At 45.0% G+C, this 26,044-nt stretch overlaps 1 protein-coding gene across 15 annotated transcripts in view; it reads left to right on the plus strand.

The window, feature by feature from the left end:
• FOXN3 (forkhead box N3) overlaps positions 1-26,044 on the plus strand; it is a 470,182-nt gene that overhangs the window by 124,141 nt on the left and 319,997 nt on the right. For 9 of the 15 annotated variants that reach the window (XM_074393488.1, XM_074393486.1, XM_074393483.1 and 6 more), the window contains one exon: positions 7,702-7,803. The exons of 1 other annotated variant lie outside the window; for it this stretch is intronic. The gene's annotated coding sequence lies outside the window, so the exon portion shown is untranslated. Of the gene's footprint in view, positions 1-2; positions 201-7,701; positions 7,804-22,295; positions 22,484-26,044 lie in introns of those variants that run through there. 5 more of the 15 variants (XM_074393489.1, XM_039469466.2, XM_074393485.1 and 2 more) reach the window with 3 other exon arrangements.

A 26,044-nucleotide genomic window follows, 5' to 3' on the forward strand; every position in this document is an offset into this window, starting at 1 on the left:
GTGTAAAAGAATTTAAAATATAGCTCTGGATTCAGATGTGTATTAGCTCAACTGAACGATGTGTCGGGGGTTGCGGCATTCCCCTTCTGCACGATGGCAAAATCTGGGCAAAGTTGAAAGTTGCAAGATTCCAGTCAAACAATTGTCCTGGCTTGGGTAAATATCCTCAAATGAAAAAAAAAAAAAAGTGAGTTAAAAAGGTAAGAAAATGGCCTTGGCAGATGACATATCAAAGAAGGATATTGTTAATGAAGCTAATTTTTTTGGAGGTGGGTAGTGACGGATAAGAAATGAAAGCTTTGGTTGGAAATAGCTAAGTCTTAAAGCAAATCAAATGTGCAACAGAATCTTTGTAACGGCTGCTGAGTTTATGGCAACTAAGGTCTTTGAATGTATCACTGTAGAAATTGCTTTTATATCAGAATGATCAGGTGAGGAGCAGAAAGGTTGTTTAGGTGTGCAGTTAAGGGGAAATCGGGGCTCCATTGTCTTTTCTGGATGCTTATGTAAATATCTCATTCTCTCCAAGCTGACCCTGGTTTGTCTTTGACATTTACTGCTACTTTTTAGTACCATTTGCTGGTATCTGTGCTGATCTCATGCTGCCACATTGTAACCTTATATGACTTCACTGTTGGTTAGAGAGCAACCAAGTAAAGATGATAGACTTTGTAAGTGTGTGACTTAGCAACCAAATTGTACAGTAATTTAGGAGGAGTGTTCAAATGAGTATTTATTTGCCTGCTAGACCCCTACTTTTGAATAGCAACCTAGGTATTAGGTTAATGGATTTCAATGTGCACATTATGATTGTGGGAGCTTTCAAGTATCTTACAGTTCAATTTATACTGAGTTTTTAATGTCAAAATTTTTTAAAATTTATGCCCATTATTTGGTTTAAGCCTACATTTACCTCATAGTTTTATTATTCGTGTATCAGTGAAGAGATTGTACAATGGCATGGTAATTTAAGCTAATCTATTCATCTGAAGAAGGTTAGTTTTCCGACCATAGGTGGACTTTTAGAAAAAGCAATGCATACAGCTCTTTGGGTCTGTATGAGACTGTTTTTTTTTTTGTTTTGTTTTGTTTTTTTAATGTGCACAGGGAACCATCTACAGTATGTACTGCATACTATACTTCATAGTAATTATTTGACTAGATGTTAAGAGAATACTCAGAGCTTCCAAGCTCAGAGCTTCCTAGCACCCATGCATGTGGACAGCTAGGATAAGATTTGAATCATAAACCAGGGACTTGAACCCTGGAATGCACCACACCCCAGTGGGTAGACACAATGTGCCTTTCCAAATAAGGTGATCCAAAATAAAATGAATGTTGGAGCTTTCCATATATGCCCATGCGTAGTCTGAGCAGTCCAGAGATGGGAAGTGAAATTTGTGTCTTCTATGGGAGTTGTTTTTTGGTTTTATTTTATTTTATTCTGTTGGAACAGGCTCTCACTTTGTTGCCCAGGCTGGAGTGCAGCAGTGCTATCTTACCCCACTATAGCCTCTGCTTCCTGGGCTCAAGTGATCCTTTTGCCACAAGCAGCCAGGACTACAGGCACACACCATGCCCGACTAAAAGATCTCACTATATTTTCCAGGCTGAGCTTAAATTTCTGGGCTCAAGCGTTCCTCTTGCCTCGGCCCCCCGAAGTGCTGAGATTATAGGCGCAAACCTTGGGAAACTTTTTAATGGTGGCTCATACTGAAGGCAGCTCCTTTCTCAGAGGATGAGCTGCTCTGCCCACTTGTACCCCCGCTTCAGTGGAGTGTTAAGACCTATCTTTGGGGTGGATGGGAGGGCAGACCCCATCGCCATGCCCTAGCTTGCCTGGTGTGTGGCCCATGTGTCCTGGGGCTTCTGCATACCTGTGCTTGGTCCCCCAGGCCGAGGGGACCAAATAGCACTGGAAGGAGAGCGTTTACGTGACGTTCTGTTATTGTATCTGAAGGACCTTGAAAAACTTGGGATCCGTAACCTGGGACTCTGACGCTGGCGATCAAAAAGTTTCAGTGAACTACTTGGATGACCAGTTCAACTTTTGTTTTCTGGGGAGTGGTGGAGCAGACCCTTCCAACAGTCAGGTTGTTTGTGTATTTTTTTTCATCATACAGAAATATTTTCCAGTGTAGAAACAAACCAAAACCAAATACCTGTCCATGTCACGCTATTTTAACTCTTTCGTAAGAGTAGAAAAACACGTTAACCTAAATGTAAAGCGCTAGGTCGAACTCGTCATTGGAATGTGAAGTCTTGGCAGTGCTGAGAGGAAACCGAACTGCTTGCCTTCAGAGGGCCAGGACGTTGATTTAGAAAAAAATAAATTTGAGAGATTCCCAAATAGTGGCAAGGTGGAATGAGTAAGAGAAAAATGAAGGTACAGACGGATCTTATTCCCAGTCGTAAATGGTGGTGAAATTGTCCAAATAAACCTCCCGAGGTTTGGAGTCTCTATTGCCTGGGGGCTTCTGCAGATTCCCAGAGACCACAGCATGAAAGGCTGGCAGCCAAGGCTTACCACTTCGAGTTCCTTTCCAGCCTCTCAGCTCACTATGTCTTCCTTTCTTTGGGCATCCTGTGCCCCTGTCTGTTAGTCCTGAATACTGTGCCCCGACCACGCTTGGAAGCATATAGGCCTTTGCTCTCACTGGCCAGTTGCTCACAGTCCCATCTTCATTTTGCAAGGCCCAGCTTCAATTCTGCTTCTTCTGTAAAACCTTACCAATCTCCCCCATCCATTGAAATGATTTCTTCATCCTTCATGTTCACTTAACCATTTCCTTGTCAATGATTATAGCACATATTTCATTGTATTAAGATTAGCTGTGTATCTCCTTAACTAACACGTAAGTGTATTAAAGACAAGGGGCATGAATGGATGTCCTTTTATAGGATTTGCCCTACCTAGAACAATACTGTAATGGAACTGTTGGATTTAATTGAATTTTTAAAACCTTGTAAAGATATGCATTGTTAACCAGTCATCAAATGCTCATGTTCTTTGCGCAAAAGGAGTTCGTTGGCTACTGAAATTCCTAAGGCTGTGTCTGTCACAGCAGCAAGCATCTGGACCCATTCAGCCACTTTCAGATGCTTCCAAACTTCCTGCTGTTTGGCATCGGCTAAGCACACGGAACAAACCAGGTGAATGGCTGATCCTTTTCATATTCATAGAATCATTAGATTTTAGAGCTGGAAGGGACCTCAGGGAACTAAATTCATATTATAGAGGAGAGAATTTTAAAGCTGACTGTCAAGTGACTTCTCCAAAGCGACAGAGTTCGTTATCGCCCCAGGTGTGTGGACTTAGCTTAGCTGGCAATAGCTCTACACGCTCCTGTCTGCGGAGCCTGCTTGGCACGGCCTTGGGTTCCGCTTAAGGCATCAGGGATCAGCTGGTGCTTTCTGTCCATGTCTGGCTTGCTTTCTATATGTAAACACCGTCATCCGACAACCGTTAACCACTCTTGGCTAAACGCTGATATCACTGGGATAGAATTAAAAACAAAAGTGGCCTGGGAGTTGAGCTCAGGGGAACCGGGAGCAAAGCTAACAATTCATTAGCCGTCGCTGAGGACACGGCAGCTGCTGAATTCAGTCAAGTTCAGACCCTTAAAAAGAGTGGAAAAAAGAAAGCACATGCCTCCAGCGCCTGGGCACCGCGTGCCGGGCCAGCTGGGCGCAGCACTGTGGCAAAAAGATCTCTTCATTTTCAGAAATCCGAGCCACTGACCTTGCAGACAGGGAGGGGAATGTGGCTGCAACTTGACTGCATTTGGCGTTACGTTTTACCTCTGCCTGCTCTTGTGTCAGACACAGCTCCTGTGTGAAGTCCTTGAGGATCTGAGGAAAGAACCAGCCCTCCAAGCTGACATAGAAGCGAGCTGTCTCAGGAAAGATGTGTGTGCGTGTGTGTGTGCGTGCATGTGTGTGTGTGCGCGTGCGTGTGTGTGTGTGTGTGTGTGTGTGTGTAAAGGCTTGCATCGGAGGCTGACAGGCTTTTTAAGAGGAACTCTTGGTTTCTATGTAAATGTGTGCCTCTTCTTGCCCAGAGTTAGCCTGTTAAGGGAATAAAGCGCAATTCAGGTTTCCGAGTTGGAAGCCTGATTAATCTCTCTGCCAGTTACATATGGAAATAAATTAGTAAATGGTCCATCTGGGACTAAAGTACTGCAGAGATGATAAATTATTGCCATCGTATATGTCGGTGTTGCTGAAGACTGAGTTGTGCTCACCAGGAGCTGCTAAAAGATAACCGGATGCTCTATCGTGGTTAGAGGAATAAAAAAGATTTCTTTTTAATTACAAGTAAAAGATTTACCTTGAAATGCTTCTTGGGAGAATGGTTTGGCTGATGCCAAGTTTGCTCCTCAGAACTGCTGTATCTGCAAATATTTAAAAGGAGAATCTCAAGGGCATCAGAAACACATTGCTTTTATATTTTCAAAGGCCAGTAGGATAACCAGTGTTAATTAGTAGCCAGACGCCTCGATGAGGAAGATAATTCGGTACCTCTGTATGGTATGGCACTTTATAATTTTCACCGCAACTTCATTTCTGTTTTCTTATTTAGATTTCCAAGAAGGTGGGGTAGGTCAGTGCCTCTTTTTCTTGATAGATGAAAAACTGAGGTTGAAGGGGTTTAGTGCCTTGTCCATAATGACTCAGAAAGGAATGGCAAAGCTGGCATGGGTCAGCAGAGACTGCCAGTTCTGAATTCTGCTTCATTGCAGTCGGAGCCTTGGGGTGACATGAAAACCATTTTCAGTACCCCCTTCTTTACCTACCAACATCAGGAAATAAAACGTTCTATTTCTGTCCATTTTCTAGACGCAAAGCCATACGAACTTGATCATGAAAAGTATTTTTTCCTCTAATTGGAGATGCTGAGTGTTAATTTAACTTTTTTGGTGATTAAGTCATACCCCTCTCAACCTGAGTGACAGTATTTTTTTTTTTAAGGCTAAAACCAGAGATGTCCTCAGGGGCTGTCGAGGGTGGTAACATTTTGCCCCTTTGCAGAATGGCCCGAGGCGATTGTAACTTCTAGATTCGTGTACCTGCTTTAAAATTTTGTGTGTGCGTTCTTCCTCCTGGACAAACCCTCTGCTGTTAATCCTTGAAGCAGTTGAGTTTCTTGCCTTTGGAAAATGCACTGCCAAAAGTACAGAAAAGGAAACTGGATGTGGAATTTTTTTTTTTTTTTTTTTTTTGGAAATGGGGCAGTGGCATCATCATGGCTCACTGTAACCTTGACCTCCCAAGTTCAGATGATCCTCCCTCTTCAGCCTCCTAGACTACAGGCATTCATTCACCACCACACCGATTTTTTTGTTTTCTTTTGTATTTTTTGTAGAGGTGGGGTTTTGCCCTGTTACTCAGGCTGGTTTTGAACTCCTGGGCTCAAGCGATGATGAGCTCACCTCAGCCTCCCAAAGTGCTGGGGTTACAGGTGTGAGCCCCCATACCCAGCCCAGACATTAATTTCTAAACATAAGCCACTGGTGCCTGCTGAGTGGTCTTTAGATCAAAAAGAGGAGCCTGGCCAACATGGCAAAACCCTCTCTCTACTAAAAATATAAAAATTAGTCCAGTGTGATGGCGGGCACCTGTGATCCCAGCTACTCTGGAGGCTGAGGCAGGAGGATCGCTTGAACTTGGGAGGCAGAGGTTGCAGTGAGCCGAGATCTCGCGCCACTGCACTCTACTCTGGGCAACAGAGAGAGACTCTGTCTCAAAAACGAAAAAAAAAAAGAAGAATAGCCCCTAGCTCTTACCTGTCTGCATTTGGAAGTAACCTTGTCTCACTCAGATCACCTTCAGGTTTCCCATGTATTAGCCAGACCTGGCTACCCTGTGCCCCCAGATAGCCCTCATGCTTTGCAACCTCTGGGCCTTCTTTTCTGTTGCTGTCTGGTTTTTTGCTGTTGTTGTTAAAATCCCGCCCTAATCTCAAGGCCGTTATTATTGTCTTCATGATGCTTTCTTTTCATGGCATCCCCCACTCCTCACCCCAAACAGAAACAAATGTCTCCTTTGTCTGACACTCTCTAGCCATTAGAAGAAATAACACGGTTTGCCAGTATTTGAGTTGCTTGTATATGTGTCTTTTTTTTTTTTTTTTTTTTTTTTTTGAGATGGAGTTTGGTTCTTATTGCCTAGGCCGGAGTGCAGTGGCCGCGATTTTAGCTCACTGTAATCTCTGCCCAGGTTTAAGTGATTCTCCTGCCTCAGCCTCCCAAGTAGCTGGGATTACAGGCGCCTGCCACCAGGCCTGGCTAATGTTTTTTTGTATTTTTAGTAGAGACGGGGTTTCACTCACCATGTTGGCCAGGCTGGTCTCACACTCCTGACCTCAGATGATCCGCCCACCCCGGCCTCCCATAGTGCTGGGATTACAGGCGCGAGCCACCTGCCCTTGTGTAAGTGTCTTATTTTCCCTAGTGGACAATATGTTTCTTGAGGGCAAGTTCTTTATCATCTCCGACTGTTCATCCCTCCCCAATCCCTAGCTCTATGCTTTGTCCTTAATAGGAGCTTAAATGCAAAATAGAGTAGCATGATTTTATTTTACATCAGAATGTCTTTGTATGAGTGGATAAATTAATGATCTAAGGCAGGCGTCCCCAAACTACGGCCCGCGGGCCGCATGCGGCCCCCTGAGGCCATTTATCCGGCCCCTCGCCGCACTTCAGGAAGGGGCACCTCTTTCATTGGTGGTCAGTGAGAGGAGCACAGTATGTGGCGGCCCTCCAACGGTCTGAGGGACAGTGAACTGGCCCCCTGTGTAAAAAGTTTGGGGACGCCTGATCTAAGGTATATCAGAATCACGTGGAGAGCTTGTTAAAACACAGCTTTCTGGGCCCTAATTCTACATTATGTATTTTGACTCAGTAGATATTGGGTAGGGGCCAAGAATTTGCATTTCCAAGAAACTCTTGGTCAGTGTTAATGCTGCTCTTCCAGGGCCCACAGTTTGGGAACCACCAATCTAATCAATATACTCCTGACATTCTCAGACTACAGCGAGTAGGTTAATACCATTCCTTTCATTAGAGAGTTCATTGATTTGTTATCCTTGAGACCCGGATTAAAAAGATGTCCCCCACCAGAGATTATTAGGCAATCTGTCTCATGTACCAGCTTTCCTATTTTGCAAGATTATTGGTTAACCATGGCCTGATAACTTGCAGCCCATTTAGGGAGGACGAGAGCCAGAGACATTTCATTTTATAACAACAAAATAGAGTCGTCGACTTTGCAGGCTGCATCCCTGGTCTGCCCAGTGGATCAAGGCTGGTCCGTGGGGTGGAATGCCTTGAGCGCTTCTTGGTGCTCTGATGTTTTCCTTTATGTAGACAAGTGTTTGAGTAGCAGCTGTAGTACATAAAATGATCTCACAAATATCTCAGTGGCAGTTGTAGTAAAATAAAATCATTTCACATTGAGATGGCATGTATTGTCAAATTTCTGGATCTTTTTATGCCCCATGAGACAGTTTCAAAAACACTCCATCGTGAAAGATCAGGTCCTTTAATAATGATCCAAGAAATAAAAAGGTACTGTTACAATTGGCTTTTTCACTGACATGCGTCATTTTCTAGAATCAGGCCAGAGATGACATCCATTGTGGTTACGAGGGCTCTCTCTGCTTCTTCTGCTTAATTCTGACTTCCTACTGCTCCTCTCCAGCAGCCTCTAGAAGACCAGCATTCTCGTGATTATGGAGGCCCCTCTGTCCGTTCTGTGAAGACAGAATGCTGACCTCGGTTTCCTGGACCCATTCTGACTCAGGTAATCACACTGCCTTCCCCAGCTCGCCATGCCTTACGTAGATTGCATTGAATAAATAAAATGCCATAGCTATATTTAAATGCAAATGCCAAATTGATTATTTCTCCGTCAACTGGTATCTTCCCCTGCTTCCCCCCAGTCTTCTTAATGATCAATTTATGCAGCTGATCAGACTTGACAATGTGGTCAATCCAATTTAGGCATTAAGATGATTAAAAACATTGAATCACGTCTTTATTTAAAATTCTGGTGCGAGACGTAGAAATACAAAGGCACCAGGAGATTGCTGGAAATTTTCACGTAGAAATTAGCTTCTAAATTATTTTTGTTGCCACAATCTCATGTTGTACTTTAATTGTGTTAATCTTTCTAATGTGCTTTTAGTTGAGTTCAGTAAGTACTACTGAGTATCTGTTGTGTGTTGTTGGGACAGGTGGGGATGACAAAGTGCGAGGCTGTCTCCTATCGTCAAGGAGCCCACGGTTGAGGCAAAGTTGACTCACTCATAAGAAAACAGCAAATGGGGCCGAGCATCGTGGCTCACGCCTGTAATCCCAGCACTTTGGGAGGCCGAAGCAGGCAGATCACTTGAGGTCTGGAGTTCAAGCCTGGGCTTGAACCTCATAGTGAAATCCCGTATCTACAAAAAATACAAAAATTAGCTGGTCGTGGTGGCATGCACCTATAGACCTAGCTACTATGGAGGCTGAGGTAGGAGAATCGCTTGAACCCAGGAGGTAGAGGTTGCAGTGAGCTGAGATTTTGCCACTGTTCTCCAGCCTGGGTGACAGAGTTAGACTCCATCTCAAAAAAAAAAAAAACGGGAAAAGAAAGAAAATGGCAGATGGTGGTGCTGAGCTCAGGACCAGGGCTAGGCAGCAGCAGTAGCTGGTTCAGGGAATGGAGAGGCTTCAAGGATTGGGACTGAAATGATTTGGAAGGAATTCATGGACCAGGGAGGGCCTCAGTTGGGCTTGTTGCTGTGGATCATTTGGCCAGGCAAAAGGAAAAGGGGTGGCATGGAGCCTTGAGGGGAAGACAGGCGTAAACCCACCGTGAAGCCCGGCAGTGAGGGCCTGACTGCCTCCATCAGAAGGTCTAGAGGACCCAGATCCTCTGCCCCACCCAGAGCCAGACTCCCCATCAGGGGTCCCTTAAGGATTCTGGAGTGGAGCCCCTTGGAGAAACTCCACCTTCCCTTTGAAGAAGAGCTTTGGCTGGTGGTGTCCTGCTGGGGACGGTGGTTCCTATTGCCCCCATCCTGGTTTGGCCGCGGCTTTGTGAATCTTTTCTGCTTCTCTGGGCCTGTCCACACCCTGCCCTGCCTGTCTACCTGATTATTTCCTCCTCCCCCACACCTGCCATCCTTCCCTCCGAGCTCTGCCTGGCTTTGGGGGCTTGTCAGCGCCCTGGGATGAGCTCTGTGGGGTCAGTACCTGGTGATTCACAAGGGGCGATTCTGAGTAGTGGAGCTGCAGCGAAGGAGGCATAAGTTAATAAATTAATGCTGGGAGTGCATCCAGAGAGTTCCGAAAGCCAGAATTCATTGAGGATCTCAAGGGGGACAGCTGGGGCTGTGGTCAGGGCTTGGGAACCGAGTGCCCCGATGAATTTGTGGATGGCACAGTGGATCCTGTCCACCCTCTTCCCCAGGCTTGCCCTCTGTTAAGCTGGTGGAAGCAGTGGTGGCTTTCACTGCCCTGGGTTTTGGTTTGTATTTTTAGACAGACTCTTGCTCCGTCACTTAGGCTGGCATGCAGTGGTGCCATTTCAGCTCACTGCAACCTCTGCATCCCAGGTTCAAACCGTTCTGCCTCCGCCTCCTGAGTAGCTGGAACTACAGACACCTGCCACCACACCCGACAAATTTTTGTATTTTTCGACAAATTTTTGGATTTTTAGTAGAGATGGGGTTTCACCATGTTGGCCAGGCTGGTCTTGAACTCCTGACCTCAAGTGATCCACCTGCCTTGGCCTCCCAAAGTGCTGGGATTACAGGCATGAGCCACCACATCTAAAGGTACTACTGAGAGTTGCCAGCTGAGACCTCCCTCACTGCCTGTCAGTCCCTGCCTGGCCATTCACCGTCTGCCTTCCTGCACAAACTCAGGCCTTCTGGGATCATAGCCCAGAATCACCAGCCACCAGGAAGTGGAAGAACTAGAATAGCCATACTTGTGTTCTCTTCCCACTGCGGAAATTGCCTAAGAGATTGTTGCCACCCCTCCTGAGCCCAGGCCAGGGGTTGGTAAACCACAGTTGGCCCAGGGGCCAAGTACTGCCTGCTGCCTGTCTGTTTATTGACAATATGCTAAGAATGGTTTTCACATTTTTAAGTGGTTGGGAAAAATTAAGAGAAGAATAAAATTTTGCGCCTCATGAAATTTATATGAAATGCAAATTTCAGTGTCCCTAAATAAAATGTCATTGAAACAGAGCCATGTTTGTTCATTTCTGGATTATCTATGGCAGTTGTCGCCCTTACAATGGCAGAGTTAAATAAATGCAAGGAGACCATGAAGTATTTACCCTATGGTCTTTTATGGGAATAGTGTGCCAACTCCTGGCCTAGGCAATTGTGTGACATAAGTGTTTGAGAAATTTGATGTGTGGCGCTTTCTCCCCATTAAGAAAAGGAGTTGAAAGGATGAGTAGGATTAGAATAGGAAAGAGAGGAAGGGAGGGATTTTCTGGAGTGAGACAGCGAATTGGTCACACTCTAGTTGGATATTTCCATTCATCCTTTTAACTTAAAATAAAATCTAGATGCAACATGAGGCCATTTCATCTTAGGGTTGTCTGTAAGATGAGGCATCCAGACTTCTTGGATTAACCTAAATGTTGGAATAAATCAGCACCAAGTTAAAACAAACCTTGCGTTTTGGAACTTTTTTCTTTTTACTTGGCTCTGGGTGTGAACGATTTTATTTTAAACCAAATAAATATTTTGTTTTAAATCAAGTAAGCTTTGAAGACTTACCATGAGTAAGCTATGGCATTTAATCTTGGCAATGCTTTTTCCCAATCTGGTATGATTTTATTATACTGTTGAATGAAAACTATAGTAAAAGATGCGGGTTCTAATCTTACTAACTGGCTGAGCCAGGGCAGGCAGTAGTATATTAGGGTAAAAAGTTCACCCCAGGCCGGGTGCAGTGGCTCATGCCAGCAATCCCAGCACTTTGGGAGGCTGAGGCGGGTGGATCACCTGAGGTCAGGAGTTCAAGACCAGCCTGGCCAACATGGTGAAACCCTGTCTCTACAAAAATACAAAAATTAATCAGGCATGATGGCAGTTACCTGTAATCCCAGCTACTCAGGAGGCTGAGGCCAGAGAATTGCTTGAATCCGGGAGGCAGAGGTTGCAGTGAGCCAAGACCCGGCCACTGCACTCCAGCCTGGGCGACAGAGCGAGACTCTGTCCAAAAAAAAAAAATTAATTAAAAAAAATAATAAAGTACCTCCCAGATCTCAGGGGCTTGGTACAACAAAAGCTTATTTCTCATTTGCTCGGGGTTAGACTGGGCCAGTTGTAGCTCTCTTGCATCCAGTATTTTGATGTCCCAGGCCTCTTCCATCTTGTGATATCTACATCTTAAAACATGGCTTCCTCGCCGCTGCAACATGTGAAGGAAAGAGTTGAGAACTTACACCCATTATATTTTCTTTTTTGAGACAGAGTCTCGTTCTGTCACCCAGGCTGGAGTGCAATGGCACGATCTAGGCTCTTTGCAACCTCTGCCTCCCGGGTTCAAGCGATTCTCCTGCCTCAGCCTCCCAAGTAGTTGGGATTACAGGCATCTGCCACCACACCTGGCTAATTTTTGTATTTTTAGTAGAGATGGGATTTTGCCATGTTGGCCAGGCTGGTCTTAAACTTCTGGCCTCAAGTGATTCACTGGCTTCGGCCTCCCAAAGTGCTTGGATTATAGGCGTGAACCATCATGCCCAGCTTCATTTGTTTTTTTAGACAGAGTCTTGCTCTGTTTCCCCAGCTGAAGTGCAGTGGCATGATCATGGCTCACTGCAGCCTTGAACTCCAAGCCTCAAGAGATCCTCCTGTCTGAGCCTCCCGAGTAGCTGGGACTGTAGGCTATAGTCTAGTTTTTAAAATTTTGTGTAGAGACGGGGTCCTGTTATGTTTTTCAGGCTGGTCTCAAACTTCTGGGCTTCAGCAGTCCTCCCACTTTGGCCTCCCAAAGTGCTGGGATTACAAGTGTGTGCAACATGACCAGCTGCTGCACACACGCTCTTAAGTGTTTAAGACTGGAGGTGACAGGCCATTGGTCAGGACTAGTCACATGACCCTGACTCTCTGGACAGAGGCCAGGAAATATGGAGGCACTCATGGGATACTATCCCCACTGCTCAGCAACCCTGGGTTGCTAAGGGAAAGTCTGTCCTTTTTTGTGCCTTTGTTTGGTTATTATTAAGGGTAATTGAGTTCTACATTTTCCCGTATTTTAAGAAAAGTTCAGGCCGGGCGCGGTGGCTCAAGACTGTAATCCCAGCACTTTGGGAGGCCGAGGCGGGTGGATCACGAGGTCAAGAGATCGAGACCATCCTGGTCAACATGGTGAAACCCCGTCTCTACTAAAAATACAAAAAATTAGCTGGGCATGGTGGCGCGTGCCTGTAATCCCAGCTACTCAGGAGGCCGAGACAGGAGAATTGCCTGAGCCCAGGAGGCGGAGGTTGCGGTGAGCCGAGATCGCGCCATTGCACTCCAGCCTGGGTAACAAGAGCGAAACTCTGTCTCAAAAAAAAAAAAAAAGAAAAGAAAAGTTCAAATAAGGTAGATGAAAGAACTTTAAAAGCAGTAACAAATTGTAAAATATGTAATATGTAATTGTAAGCAAAAAATAAATTTCTTTATTGAGTTTTGAATGGTCTGGGCTAGGGGCAGAATAGCCATACCAGTCTTAATATGCCTGGGAGTGTCCTAGCATATGCAGTTGACCCAATATAATTACCGGACAGTCTTTCCTTTCACACGCAGAAATATCCTGGTTTAGATCATAAATGATATGATCACCCTAGCTTGACTCCACTGGTCATTCTTTAAGATTAATGTTAGCTACTGTTTATTGAACCTGTTGTAAGAATCAAATGCTGTTCTCAGCTTTTTGCTGTGTTGCGCCATTTAATCCCCAAAATCAGCCTGCCATGTGTGTATGCATAATCTCTTCATTTTCAGATGAGGCAACAGGGATGCAGAAAGGTTTGAATTATTTACAGGCACGCAGGTAGCAAGTGGTTGATTTGGTGTGTTTTGAATCTGTGTTTTTTGTTTGTTTGTTTGTTTTTTGAGACAGAGTTTTGCTCTTGCTACCCAGGCTGGAGTGCAATGGCATGGTCTTGGCTCACTGCGACCTCTGCCTCCCAGGTTCAAGCGATTCTGCCTCAGCTTCCCGAGTATCTGGGATTACAGACATGCACCACCACACCCGGCTAATTCTGTATTTTCAGTAGAGATGGGGTTTCTCCGTGTTGATCAGGCTGGGAGTCCGTGTTTTTAGCCCTCCGTGGGGCTGTCTCACTCCCCGTTTTTTGAGTATTGCACCCTTGACCTCATGGGGCCCCACTTCCCTGACAGTGGCCCTGGAATCTGTTCTGAGACCACATACTGGTAGAAAGTTACAGCTGTGAGCCAGGAGGCCAGCCCTTTGTGACACCAATGAGAAGACAAGCTGGGAAGTCACGACGTCATTTTCCAGAGCCAGCAACAGCAGGCATAGCTGACGTGGGTGTCTCCTGACTTCCCGTCCGGTCCCCGGCCACCACTCCCTACCCTGATGTTGACAAGTGCAGCTTGTTTTAAAACTGGGCGCTACATTTTACATGGAAAAGATTTTGTTTTGAAATCTAGGGTGGAGTAAAACTCCAGCGAGTGAAGACTTGCCATGTGCTGTGCAGAGAATCCAAACAGGCCCCTTCCCAACCCAAAGAGCCAGGGGAAACTGAGGGCAGGGAGTTTATTTATACATTTGTTTATTTTTAAAAATAATAATAATAAAGCTTAACCACATCAAAGACCAGTTTACATGCAGAATATTATCAAACAAAAAGCCATCTACTTAGGAGACTGTATTGAAATTCCCCTGGTTCCTGGCCTTCCTAATCAGTGTTCAAAACCGTACCCACGAAATCAAAGGGAACAGCAGCTAAAAAATGAACCAAACGAAACACAGTCATCTATTGCATGGCTGGCTTCAAGAAACCCCCCAGAAAATTATATATATGGTTTCTAAACGTACAAAGAAAACTAAAGGAATTCCATTATGAAAGAAAAATTAGATGGAAATTTCTAATCCTGTCTCATAAACAATATAGGAATAACTTTAAAATATTCTGCTTTAAGCATGCATTTAATTTGTGTTCTGGGAACCAAATAATGTTGCCAGGATAAAACATTCTAATAATGATTTATGTAAATTTATTTGTACAAAGTAATGGTGTAGTTGCCTATAGCAAATTGCTTGGAATATGAAATGACATTTATGAGGTCTTTTTTTTCCCCCCACTGAATGAACACAATGGAGAAAATGAGAGACCCTGGAAAGGAAAAAAGAAATCCGTGTTCAAATAGAGTCTGATGCCTCGAGACGCAGAGCCAGCTGGCCAGGTTATAGGGTGTAACACACTGAAATCAGCATGGATTCCTGTGATGTTCTCAAACCTCTTTTAAAAGATAGTTTTGCTCTTCTTGCCCAGGCTAGAGTGCAATGGCACAGTCTCTAGTCACTGCAACCTCTACCTCCGGGTTGAAGTGATTCTCCTGCCTCAGCCTCCCAAGTAGCTGAGATTTCAGGCACCTGCCACCGTGCCTGGCTAATTTTTGTATTTTTAGTAGAGACGGGTTCACCATGTTGGCCAGGCTGGCCTCAAACGCCTGACCTCAGGCAATCTGCCTGCCTCAGCCTCCCAAAGTGCTGGGATTACAGGCATGAGCCACTGCACCCAGCTTCTCAAACAATTTTTAAAGACAAGAGATTCTTTTTTTTTTTTTTTTTTTGAGACAGAGTCTTGCTGTGTCACCCAGGCTGAAGTGCAGTGTTCCGATCTTGGCTCACTGCAACCTCCGCCTCCCGGGTTCAAGCAATTCTCCTGCCTCAGCATCCCGAGTAGCTGGGACTAGAGGCGTGTGCCACCATGCCTGGCTAATTTTTTGTATTTTCAGTAGAGATGAGGTTTCACCGTGTTAGCCAGGATGGTCTCCATCTCCTGACCTTGTGATCACCCGCCTCTTAGGACGCTACAATCCTATATTTTAGTGATCAAGAAGGGCTCAGACACCTGAGCTTTTTTACGATAGCCAGTGACAAATTCCTTAGTCTTACAGCCCTAGTAAGATGCTTACAACATGGGATGCAAATAGGCCACATATAGTTAAAAATTGGGCAATTAATCTCAGTTCCTTGTTACTTAATACCAAGGAAAGTTATGCTTGAGTCATAAATGGAGCCTGAATATTAAAACGCGAGACAAAAGCTTTCCCAAGGATTGATTCATAGACCTGTTAGGCGTTTTCCCATTGGCTGCCCAGTTAGCACCTTTGATCATGGCTCTAGGCGTTCCCCAGAAGCAGCTAATTAAATGGAAATCCCCATATATGTATCAGAGAGAGTTTCTGGATCCACGCTTTTGCCCTCTAAATGCCTAGCAGAATTTTTCATAACCTGTCCTATTGGAAAGGTCTGATGTTAACATCTCAGTTGTAGAAGGCATTTAGTGTTTTCCAGAAAGTACTTGTACTATCCCAGTTGGTTGTTACAGTCATTTCTGTGAGGTAGGTAGGAGTTTGTATTCTGAAGACAGAGAAACTAAGGACCACAGAGATCACAGAGAAAGACATCTGCAGAATGGGAGGACAGCTTCACACCAGAGTTCATGCCACCGCCACCACCGACTACAGCTCTGGGATTCTGGAGAGCTTGCTTTATTTAAAGCAAGTTGAGAGTTTGGGCCCATCCTAAGCCATTTTGGACTTGCACTAACTATCCTGAGAGAAATGGGTTTGTCTAATCTAGCAGAATGACTTTGCAACAGAATCCTTTGCTGCAGTGGTGCCAAGGCCTGGGGGCTGAAGTGAGGGCTCCCAAGAGAGAGGGTAATAAAGGCTGAACAGGCTTTCAAACTGAATGAAAACAACGCAGGCTTCCAGGAAAGAGGATTGGCCTGGGTTTTCAGCAGCTCCAGTTAAAGTGTATGTGCCTTAAAAGCTGTAGCTTTTTCACAATGGCGTGGGGTTTTTTTTGGTTTGTTTTTGTTTTTGTTTTCGAGATGGAGTTTCGCTTTTGTTGCCCAGGCTACAGTGCAACCTCCGCCTCCCGGGTTCAAGCAGTTCTCCTGCCTCAGCCTCCCGAGTAGCTGGGATTACAGGCACGCACCTCCACACCCCGCTAATTTTTTGTATTTTTAGTACAGATGGGGTTTCTCCATGTTGGTCAGGCTGGTCTCGAATTCCCAACCCCAGGTGATCTGCCTGCCTCGGCCTCCCAAAGTATTGGGATTACAGGCGTGAGCCACTGCACCCGGAAGTTGGGTGGGTTTTAATGAAGGAGCCCAGGCTCCGCAGGCTGAGGCAGTGGATGCGAGGGGGAGACTGTTAGCCACAGTTTCAGCTCCCAGTCCTTCCTCTTTCCAGCTGCATGACTTAGAATAGGATTTCTGAGAAGTGCATTCTGAGAAAATAATGTAAGCTATCTGAACCTCCATTTCCCCATCTGTAAAATGAGGATAAGAATATTTATCTTGCAGAGGTGTTGTGGTATTTTTTTTTTTTTTCAGATGGAGTCTCACTCTCTTGCCCAGGCTGGAGTGCAGTGATGCAGTCTTGGCTCACTGCAACTTTTGCCTCCTGGGTTCAAACAATTCTTGTGCCTCAGCCTCCTGAGTAGCTGGGATTACAGGCATGCGCAACCATGCGCAGCTAATTTTTGTATTTTTAGTAGAGATGGGGTTTCACCATGTTGGCCTGGCTGGTCTCGAACTCCTGATCTCAAGTGATCCGGCTGTCTCAGCCTCCCGAAGGGCTGGAATTATACATGTGAGCCACCACGCCCAGCCAGTATTGTGATAATTAAATAAAATCATTCTCGTAAGGTACTTGGCCCAGCACTTAGAAGATAGGAAACACTCATTCTGTGGCAGCTCTTAAAATTACTATTATAGTTGTTATTACCCAAGAATGTATGATCCTGACTGATAATTAGAAGTGAGATTTAAGTATATATTTTATTTAAGTGAGAATTCATCTAAAAGATTTCTAAATCGGTTGTTTTTGTGTTCCAAAAGATGAGATAATGAAAATGATAAAAATATGAGAGGAATGAATATGAGAATTCATTCATTGTTCATTCAACAAGCAGCTCTTGTTTATGTTAGTCCATTCTTGCACTGCTATAAAGAAACACCTGAGACTGGGTAATTTACAAAAAGAGAGATTGAACTGGCTCTCCGTTCTGCAGGCGGTACAGGAGCCAAAGTGGCATCTGCTTCTGAGGAGGCTTCAGGAAGCCTCCAATCATGGCAGAAGGCAAGCGGGGGCAGGCATGTCACATGGGGAGAATGGGAGCAGGAGGGGAGGGAAGGGGCTACACACTTTTAAACAACTAGATGTTATGTGAACTCAGAGCAAGAACACACTTATTATCAAGGGGATGGCCCAACCCACTCATGAGGCATCCTCCCCCATGACCCAGGAACCTCCACCAGGCCCCATCTCCACCACTGGCAATCACATTTCAACATGACATTTGGGTGGGGACAAATATCCAAACTCTATCGATGTTGAAGGCCTTATGGAAGCTCTTGGTATAACCTGTGAGGCGTCATGAGGCCAGATACAGTCTCCTCTCAAGGGATAAAGGACTTTGGTTATTTTGTTTGTTTTTGTTTTATTTTCTTCCATTGTTCTCATCCACATTGTCAGGATTACACTAAAAAATTGACTAGATACCTGCTTACACATGGCAAATAGGGATCGTGCTGGCCACTTTAATATACATGGTCTTCGTCTTCCAAGAATTCAGAAATTAAGCTGGTCTAAATCCTTATTTGTTGCTGAAAGCCCCGGGTCTGGCCCAGAGCCTTCAAGTGGATTCCTTCAGGCCAGTCATCCTGGCTGGCTGAGGCTATTCTCAAGACAAAGACATGGAAACTCTTTGCCCCTTGGCTGCTGCTCTGCCCCAGGAAGGAGGCCTTGGCACTCTGCAGCTGTGTTCTTGACTGTTGCAGGTCAGGCCCCCAGGCTGAAAGCGGGAATGCCCCTTTTAGTTAGAATTCATTTCCTTTAGAAGCACATAGACTGCTTTCTTATCAAGGGTTGAAGTGACTCCTGTGGAGAAAGTGTTGATTTCTTTTTATAAGATAGGTTTCTAACACCCTAGAAAGATGTTTCATAGAAATTCTCTGAAGGAAGATAGGAAGATAAGGAAGTGTAAAACATTCTCAAGTGAAAGGAGAAATAAGGAATACATCTGAGATCAGGGATCCAGTCTGGTCTATTTCAGCGGTCTCTGGACCCTAGGGAGTCTCTGTGTGGGAGGCAGAGGGAATTCCGAGGTGCTGTGCTTGGGCTTAGTCTAAGGGGGTGGGGGACACAGACAGTACACAGATATGCACAAGTGGGTATTCAAACGTGAACTTTTCCCCGATCGGAGGCAAAATGAGAAAAATAAGCTCAAGATAGTGGATTCAGTATCCTTACTTGGCAAAACAAACAGTTGGCCATGTATGCCTGTCCCTGAAACTATTTTTGAAATTTTATTGCTGTGTGAAATCCAGATCCCAGAGCCTCCTTGCCTGGGGTGCTTTTGCCCCTTTTCCTGGGTATCATTCTTGCCTCCTCTGTTCTCCCTCCTGGCGCCTTGCTACCATTTACTGCAAGTCTGAAGACAGTGGTTTATCCTTCTTATTAAAAAGAAGATTAGCAAGTGTTAAAGATACGCCAGCAATGAAGACTTTTTTCCTGGTTTAAGCTGGGGGTGGCGGGGATAGCGTTTGAAAAGATAAGCAGGCATCTGTCTGTAGCACTCTAGATCACCCAAGTTTATCTTATGGTGGAAATGTGGCAGACCCAACCCCCTGCGAAGGCAGAGGGTGAGCGGCGACTTAATCACCATGGAAAATACGATGCTGTGCTGTTCCCCTGTAGTGGGTATGTTTATGTGTCCATGTTGATTTCTCTCTCACTCGGCTGTGTGCAGAGGAACTCCCAAAATGGGTATTTGAGCATTAACCAGAGATCAAGTCATTTGAGCCCAAACTCAACTCTGCTCAAAGCTCTAGCTCCCTCAGTGGTCGTGTCAATGCAGTACATGTGAGAGCATTTTGTTTTAATTGGGCAGAATTCAGCTCAGAGGAACAGTTGGGGTCCAAGCAGGGGCATCTGCCTGGGAGTCTAAGGAGGAAGGGCTGTTTTGAAGTTGGGACCTCTTAAAGGAGAATGGCATTCAAATTGGCCCAGTCAGTATGACAGATGTGTCAGCTCATGGTAAAGGAGGGGAGAGGTTTTTGGAAGGGGCATTATTTTACCCCAAAAGTGCAGTCAGATGGCCTCTGAACAACTGGGCCTTTTTTTTTTTTTTTTTTGAGATGGAGTCTCACTCTCTCACCAAGGCTGGAGTGCAGTGGTGTGATCTTGGCTCACTGCAACCTCTGCCTCTCATGTTCAAGCGATTCTCCTGCCTCAGCCTCCTGAGTAGCTGGGACTACAGGCGTGTGCCACCACGCCTGGCTTATTATTTGTATTTTTAGTAGAGATGGGGTTTCACTATATTGGTCAGGCTGGTCTTGAACTCCTGAACTTGTGATCCTCCCGCCTTGGTCTCCCAAAGTGCTGGGATTACAGGCATGAGTCACCGCGCCCCACTAACAGCCAGACTTTTAGCTAACACTGGGACTCTAGCACAAAAGGTGTGTGTTTGTGAGATGCACACGTCTGGGAGCAAGAAGTTTAAGCCCATTCCCCAGCATTTAGTCCTTCTGGAAGCTGATGAGATGTAATTGCCTTTGCTTACCCCTCCCATGGCACCCCCCACCCCAAATACCACAGGGTATCTTTATCTCACAGTGATACATAGCTTTCCAGGTGAACAAAAAGAGGCAGGGAATTGGTCATAGCAGCTACCAAGAGGTCCACATTACCCGTCTGTTCAAGTTTAATAGATTTTCCCTGTGTTGTTGGATCTGGTATATTGACATATTCTCTCCTGGATCAGTCTTGGATACACTGGTAGAGAATCCGGCAGTACTAAGTTCTGTTTGAGGACTGTGTGATTCTACAGTATCCCGTCGGGGCCCTATAAGGTACATAAGGAAATGAACAGCCTGCTGGCTGCTCTTTTACAGACTGGCATGAGGCTATGTCGTAGATCGTTAGGTGCTTGATAACTATTTTGTTTTACTTTTAAATATTTATTTATTTTTCTTTGAGATAGAGTCTCACTGTGCTGCCCAGGCTGGAGTGCTATGTTGCAGTCATAGCCCACTGCAGCCTTGAACTCCTGGGCTCAAGTGATCCTCCCATTTCAGCCTCCTAAGTAGCTGGGGCTACAAGCACATGCAATCATGCCCAGCTAATTTTTTAATTTTTGTAGAGATGGGGGTCTCCCTAGGCTGTCCAGGCTGACTTTGAACTCCTGAGCTCAAGCGATTCTCTCACCTCAGCCTCCCAGTATGCTAGAAATACAGTCCTGAGCCACTGCTCCCGGCAGCGATGACCTACTATTCTAACTACTACTTATAACTAGGGATGATCTATTATTACCACAGCATTTGATTTACTTCTTTACATGAATGTAACTGCAACATTATAGTTAGTTACAATAAGCTATTTTTTTTGTGTTTGTTTTTGAATTGGAGTTTCACTCTTGTTGCTCAGGCTGGAGTGCAATGGCAGGATCTCAGCTGACCACAACCTCTGCCTCCCGGGTTCAAGCAATTCTCCTGCCTCAGCCTCCCAAGATTGGGATTATAGGCATATGCCACCACCCCTGGCTAATTTTGTATTTTTAGTAGAGGTGGGGTTTCTCCATGTTGGTCAGGCTGGTCTTGAACTCCTAAGCTCGGGTGATCCACCTGCCTCAGCCTCCCAAAGTGCTGGGATTACAGGTGTGGGCCACCATGCCCGGCTTCTATTGTTTTATATATAGGTCTATTCATGGAATGCTTATGTATAAGTAAATATATATGTCTATATGTATGTGTATAAATAAATTGTATCATTTGATTCTGGGACACTTTATAGGATTTGTTGTTTCCTTAAGATATGGAAACGTCTAAATTACCACCGTTAGAACTGGTTCCACTTTTATATCATTCAGTCCCCACTTCTTTTCTTGGCTCTTCTACCCGAGGCATACAAGTAGCCTCTGGATGTCTGTGTGTTCAACTGAACAAAAATGTCAACAAGCTGCTATTTATTTTATTAAACAGCTTGAGCAGAGATGTTTGGTCTGATTGCCGCAAATTGTTAGCTTATCACTGAACTGTCCTGACGATTCTTATTATTCAATTTGCATTGCTTACGATAATAATTATTACTCCATAAAAGAGCATGATGCTTTTATTTGTACAGTTCTTTCATTAATAATTTAATTGATGGCCGGGCATGGTGGCTCACGCCTGTAATCCCAGCACTTTGGGAGGCCAAGGGGGGTGGATCACCTGAGGTCAGGAGTTCAAGACCAGTCTGGCCAACATGGTGAAACCCCTTCTCTTAAAATAATAATAATTGTTATTATTATTTAATTGACTATTATAACCAAATGGTTCTGCCACACATACATCAAGGTACTTATAGATTGGCCCTCAGCACCTTGGAATATCAGAATGTAGGTGTAAATTACAAGGCTTCGGGTGAGGATGTGGTGGCAGGCAGGTCCTTTGGCCTTGACAGCCAATTGGTTGGTCGTGTCTTTCCCCCCCTGTTTATTTCCAAGCATTTTATTGATTCACCAGCAGTGACTCTGATCTGGGTTTTTTTTTAAACAGTTTAAGAAATGACATCATGGTATAGTTATTTCGGCCATTGAAATGGCTAGATTGGTTCTGATTTATAAGTGAAAAAAGTAATGATGGCTAAAACAGTAAATCTGACCTCAGATGGGGAAATCAGTAGGTTTGTGTAAACAGCATCTGTGTCTGTAGAGTCTGTTTTGTCGCAGTGATGAAGATGTTATCAGTCACAGCTTAGCGGACTTTCTTAGACTGCATTGCAACTGTGTAAGACATATGTGTTTTGATATATTTTGCTATGGAAAACCTTAATTTGTGGATTTTTTTTTAGTGTAGGAGAATACTACAAATTTTGTCCTAAATTTATGTTTTGTCTATTAAATAAAATGATGCATTGAAATGTGCCTTTGGAGAAATGAGATAATGGTGTTGAACAGGACTCTAGTGGGTATCAACCCATGCTGATGTTCAAAGAACATCTGGAGTTTTAAAACTCTGGATTTAATGGGAAAATGATTCTCGTTTGGCAGCCCATCCTGACATCTACAATGGTGAATGTAGCTGTTGGTCAAGAATGTCATGGGGGCCAAGTGTGGTGGCTTGTGCCTGTAATCCCAGCATTTTGGAAGGCCAAGGCAGAAGGATCGCTTGACTCCAGGAGCTTGAGGCTGGCCTGGACAACATAGGAAGGCCCTATCTCTACAAAAAAAGTATTCAGGTATGATGGTATGTGCCTGTGGTCCCAGCTACTTTTCAGGCTGAAGTGTGAGAACCACATAGAGGCTCAGTTGAGCACAGAAGTTTGAGGCTGCAGATAGCTGCAGTCACGCCACTGCACTCCAACGTGGGCAAAAGAAAAAAAATAAAAATAAAAAGAGTGTTGTGGAGTAAATCTTCCATATCAGAAATTGGAATTTATTAAAATGATCACCTTCTCCTCTGTTGGTGGGTGATGCATTTGGAGCAGGTTTTGTTATCTGACCTTTGCCCCTGGGAATGTGTTTGTTGGGTTCAGGAAAGGAATTGGGGGTAAATTAACCTCACATAGGGGTTATGGAAATTGTTTGAGAGCTCTGCTTTATAATTTACCTTTTAGAAAGAAGCCTAGCACCTAATAATTAAAAATGATGTCTACAACTATAATGACCATCAGGGTTCCTAGTACTGTGTACTGTATGGATGGACAATCTATCTTAATGCAATTAAACACTTGACAACTACCAATTTGGAAGAAGAAGGTCACTTCCGGGTGGCTAAGTTGTGGACATGCACCACTCAGAGTTGACTGGGTATGGGGTAACAGACAAACCCTGAAACTCAGTGGCATAAAATAAGTTAGTTTCGTTAGTTTTTTTTTTTTTTTTTTTTTTTTTGAGACACAGTCTCACTGTCACACAGGCTAGAGTGCAGTGGCGTGATCTCAGCTCACTGCAACCTCCACTTCCCAGATTCAAGTGATTCTCCTGCTTCAGCCTCCCGAGTAGCCAGGACTACAGGTACAAGCCACCACGCCCAGCTAATTTTTGTGTTTTTAGTAGAGACAGGTTTTTGCCATGTTGGCCAGGCTGGTCTCGAACTCCTGACCTCAGGTGATCCACCTGCCTTGACCTCTCAAAGTGCTGAGATTACGGGCATGAGCCACCATGCCTGGCCGGAAGTTTGTTTTCTTGCTCATTCTGTATTTCTGTTGAAGATTGATGAGGACTGCTCCATGTCATCTTTTTCCCATTCCTGGATTGAAGCTGATGGAACATTCCTCATCACCATGACTGAGGGAAAGGTGAAAGTGGCGAAGCAGGTGCTGGTTCCTAAAGTTGTCCAGTAGTGACACATGTCACGCTCACCTTGTATTGGTCATAGCTGGCCATCCCTAACTTCAAGCAGGCAGGGGAATGTAATCCAACGGTGTACTTGAAGGAGAGAAGGCTGAAATATTTATAAATGGCCTTGTGATGTCTGTAGTATGTGTCTTCAGCATTGTAGATAGAACTCCAGAGACCTAGCTCAACCCGAAGCCAGATAATTTTTTTTTAAGTCTTTTTTCGAGACAAGGTCTTGCTCTGTCTCCCAGGCTGGAGTGCAGCGATGTGGTCACGGCTCACTGCAACCTCAGCCTCCTAGGCTCAAGTGATCCTCCCACCTTGGCCTCCTGAGTAGTTGGGACTACAGGTGTATGCCACCACACCTGGCTTATTAAAAGAAATTTTAGAGAGAGGTCTTGCTATGTTGTCCAGGCTGGTATTGAACCCCTGGGCTCAAGTGATCCATCCACCTTGGCCTCCCAAAGTGCTGGGACATCAGGCATGAGCCACACCACAGCTGGCCCAAGAGAATTCTTTACATCCTCCTGAGGAAAATGGATTATTCTCAGGTAGGGTTGCTTCAGCTCTTCGGTACTTTCCTTTCTAGGGTCTGAACCATGGGGGGCTCAGCGGTATACATAGGTCCTTATAATCTCTCTTTTGCTCAAAAGGCTAAGCCCCTCAAGCAGACATTCTGCACGCTTGCTATGTGTGTGCAGCGTCACATGGAAACCTGCAGTCTTCCGCCTCCTGGCCAACCAGCGGGCCACTTTCCCTGCAAGCTCCACCTCCCGGGTTCAACCAATTCTCCTGCCTCAGCCTCCTGAGTATCTGGAACTACAGGCACACGCCGCTATGCCAGGCTAATTTTTTATATTTGGTATAGACGGGGTTTCACTGCATTGCTCAGGCTGGTCTCGAACTCCTGAGCTCAGGCAATCCACCCGCCTCGGCCTCCCAAAGTACTAGGATTACAGGAGTAAGCCACCACATCCCACAGAGGGCCACTTTCATGCTCCTCCTAGATAGAAACCTAAAGTGACCTCAGGGCCTTAGCTTCCCCTTCTGGATGTTCACTGTGGACTGTCCCGGTGACTTTTATTTTTTCTTTATTTTTTTTGAGACGGAGTATTGCTCTGTTACCAGGCTGGGGTGCAGTGGCACGATCTCCACTCACTACAACCTTTGCCTCCGTAGTTCAAGCAATTCTCCTGTCTCAGCCCGCCGAGTAGCTACGACTACAGGCACACGCCACCACGTCCAGCTAATTTTTGTATTTTTAGTAGAGATGGGGTTTCACCATGTTGGCCAGGATGATCTTGGTCTCCTGACCTCATGATCTGCCTGCCTCAGCCTCCCAAAGTGCTGGGATTACAGGTGTGAGCCACTGCGCCCGGCCTTGTCCCAGTGTTTTAAGTGTTCATATTTCATTTCCCCTAGTGGGTATCTGCACTTTTCTCCTTACAAGGACAAAGCCCAGTTGAGTCAGACATTGGTCTCTGCTTACTGCTGACTAGTAGAGAAGGTCTCTCTCCCTCATGAAGGTCAGGGAAGCTTCTGCTTTCCTTGACTCGGTTCTCTGTGTTCATTTAGGTTAGCTCTACTGGGCTGCTCCAGTAGCCTCCCGGCTTGGCAAGGAATGCCCGTGTGTGCGCTCGGCTTGTTGGCATAATGCGTTCCATGGGGGCCTTAGTTACGTTCTTTAAGGCCCCAAAAGAAATTTATGTCCACATAGGAGAGGTTTACTTTGCCAGCAAATTCAGCTATGTGGAATATAGCCAGGCGTTGGGTAGGAACAAAAAGTATCTCAGAGAGAAAAACAGTTATTTCCAAATCCATGCACTAAATTTTAAGTAGATTGCTGGTTTTGTGTTCTCATTGCAGCCGCATTTCCTAATTAACTTGGTTTTCTGATCCTCTTTTATAGACGAGAAAACTGAGGCACAAAGAGGTTAAATAATTTGCCTAAAGTCTCAAAGCGATGGGTGGTAGTACAGGCTCTTAGGACTCTAGACTCAGCAGGATAATCGGTGTTTACGGTGGTGGCGGTGAGATAAGAAAAAGGGTGGAACTCTGCATTTAATGCTCTCTCTCTCTCTCTCTCTCTCTTTTTTTTTTTTTTTTTTTTTTTTAGAAAGTCGGAGAGAAATATGTAATAATTGCAGGATGATTCCCTTCAAAATAGCCAGTTTTGTTTTCTGATTCTAATGTGTGATGAGTATCAGTTGGCTGAGAAATTCCACTAAGTAGAACAGAGCTTCCAGACTCTGCCAAACGAATGAGGATTTGCTGAACATCTAGTTTAGCTGGTGTATAAATAGACGCTTATGAAATACTTTTTTGCCCAATCAAGATGAAACCACGACTCAGTCTGTGTTATGATGATCAGCTTGGTTCTGGTCTGCTCGGGTGGGAGGTGGACAGCTTCGGGAATATCTCAAAACAGGGGCAGGCCCTGCCTGCGAGACCGAGGCTGG

Source organism: Saimiri boliviensis, chromosome 2 (assembly GCF_048565385.1).
Source record: "Saimiri boliviensis isolate mSaiBol1 chromosome 2, mSaiBol1.pri, whole genome shotgun sequence".
Classification (NCBI taxonomy): domain Eukaryota; kingdom Metazoa; phylum Chordata; class Mammalia; order Primates; family Cebidae; genus Saimiri; species Saimiri boliviensis.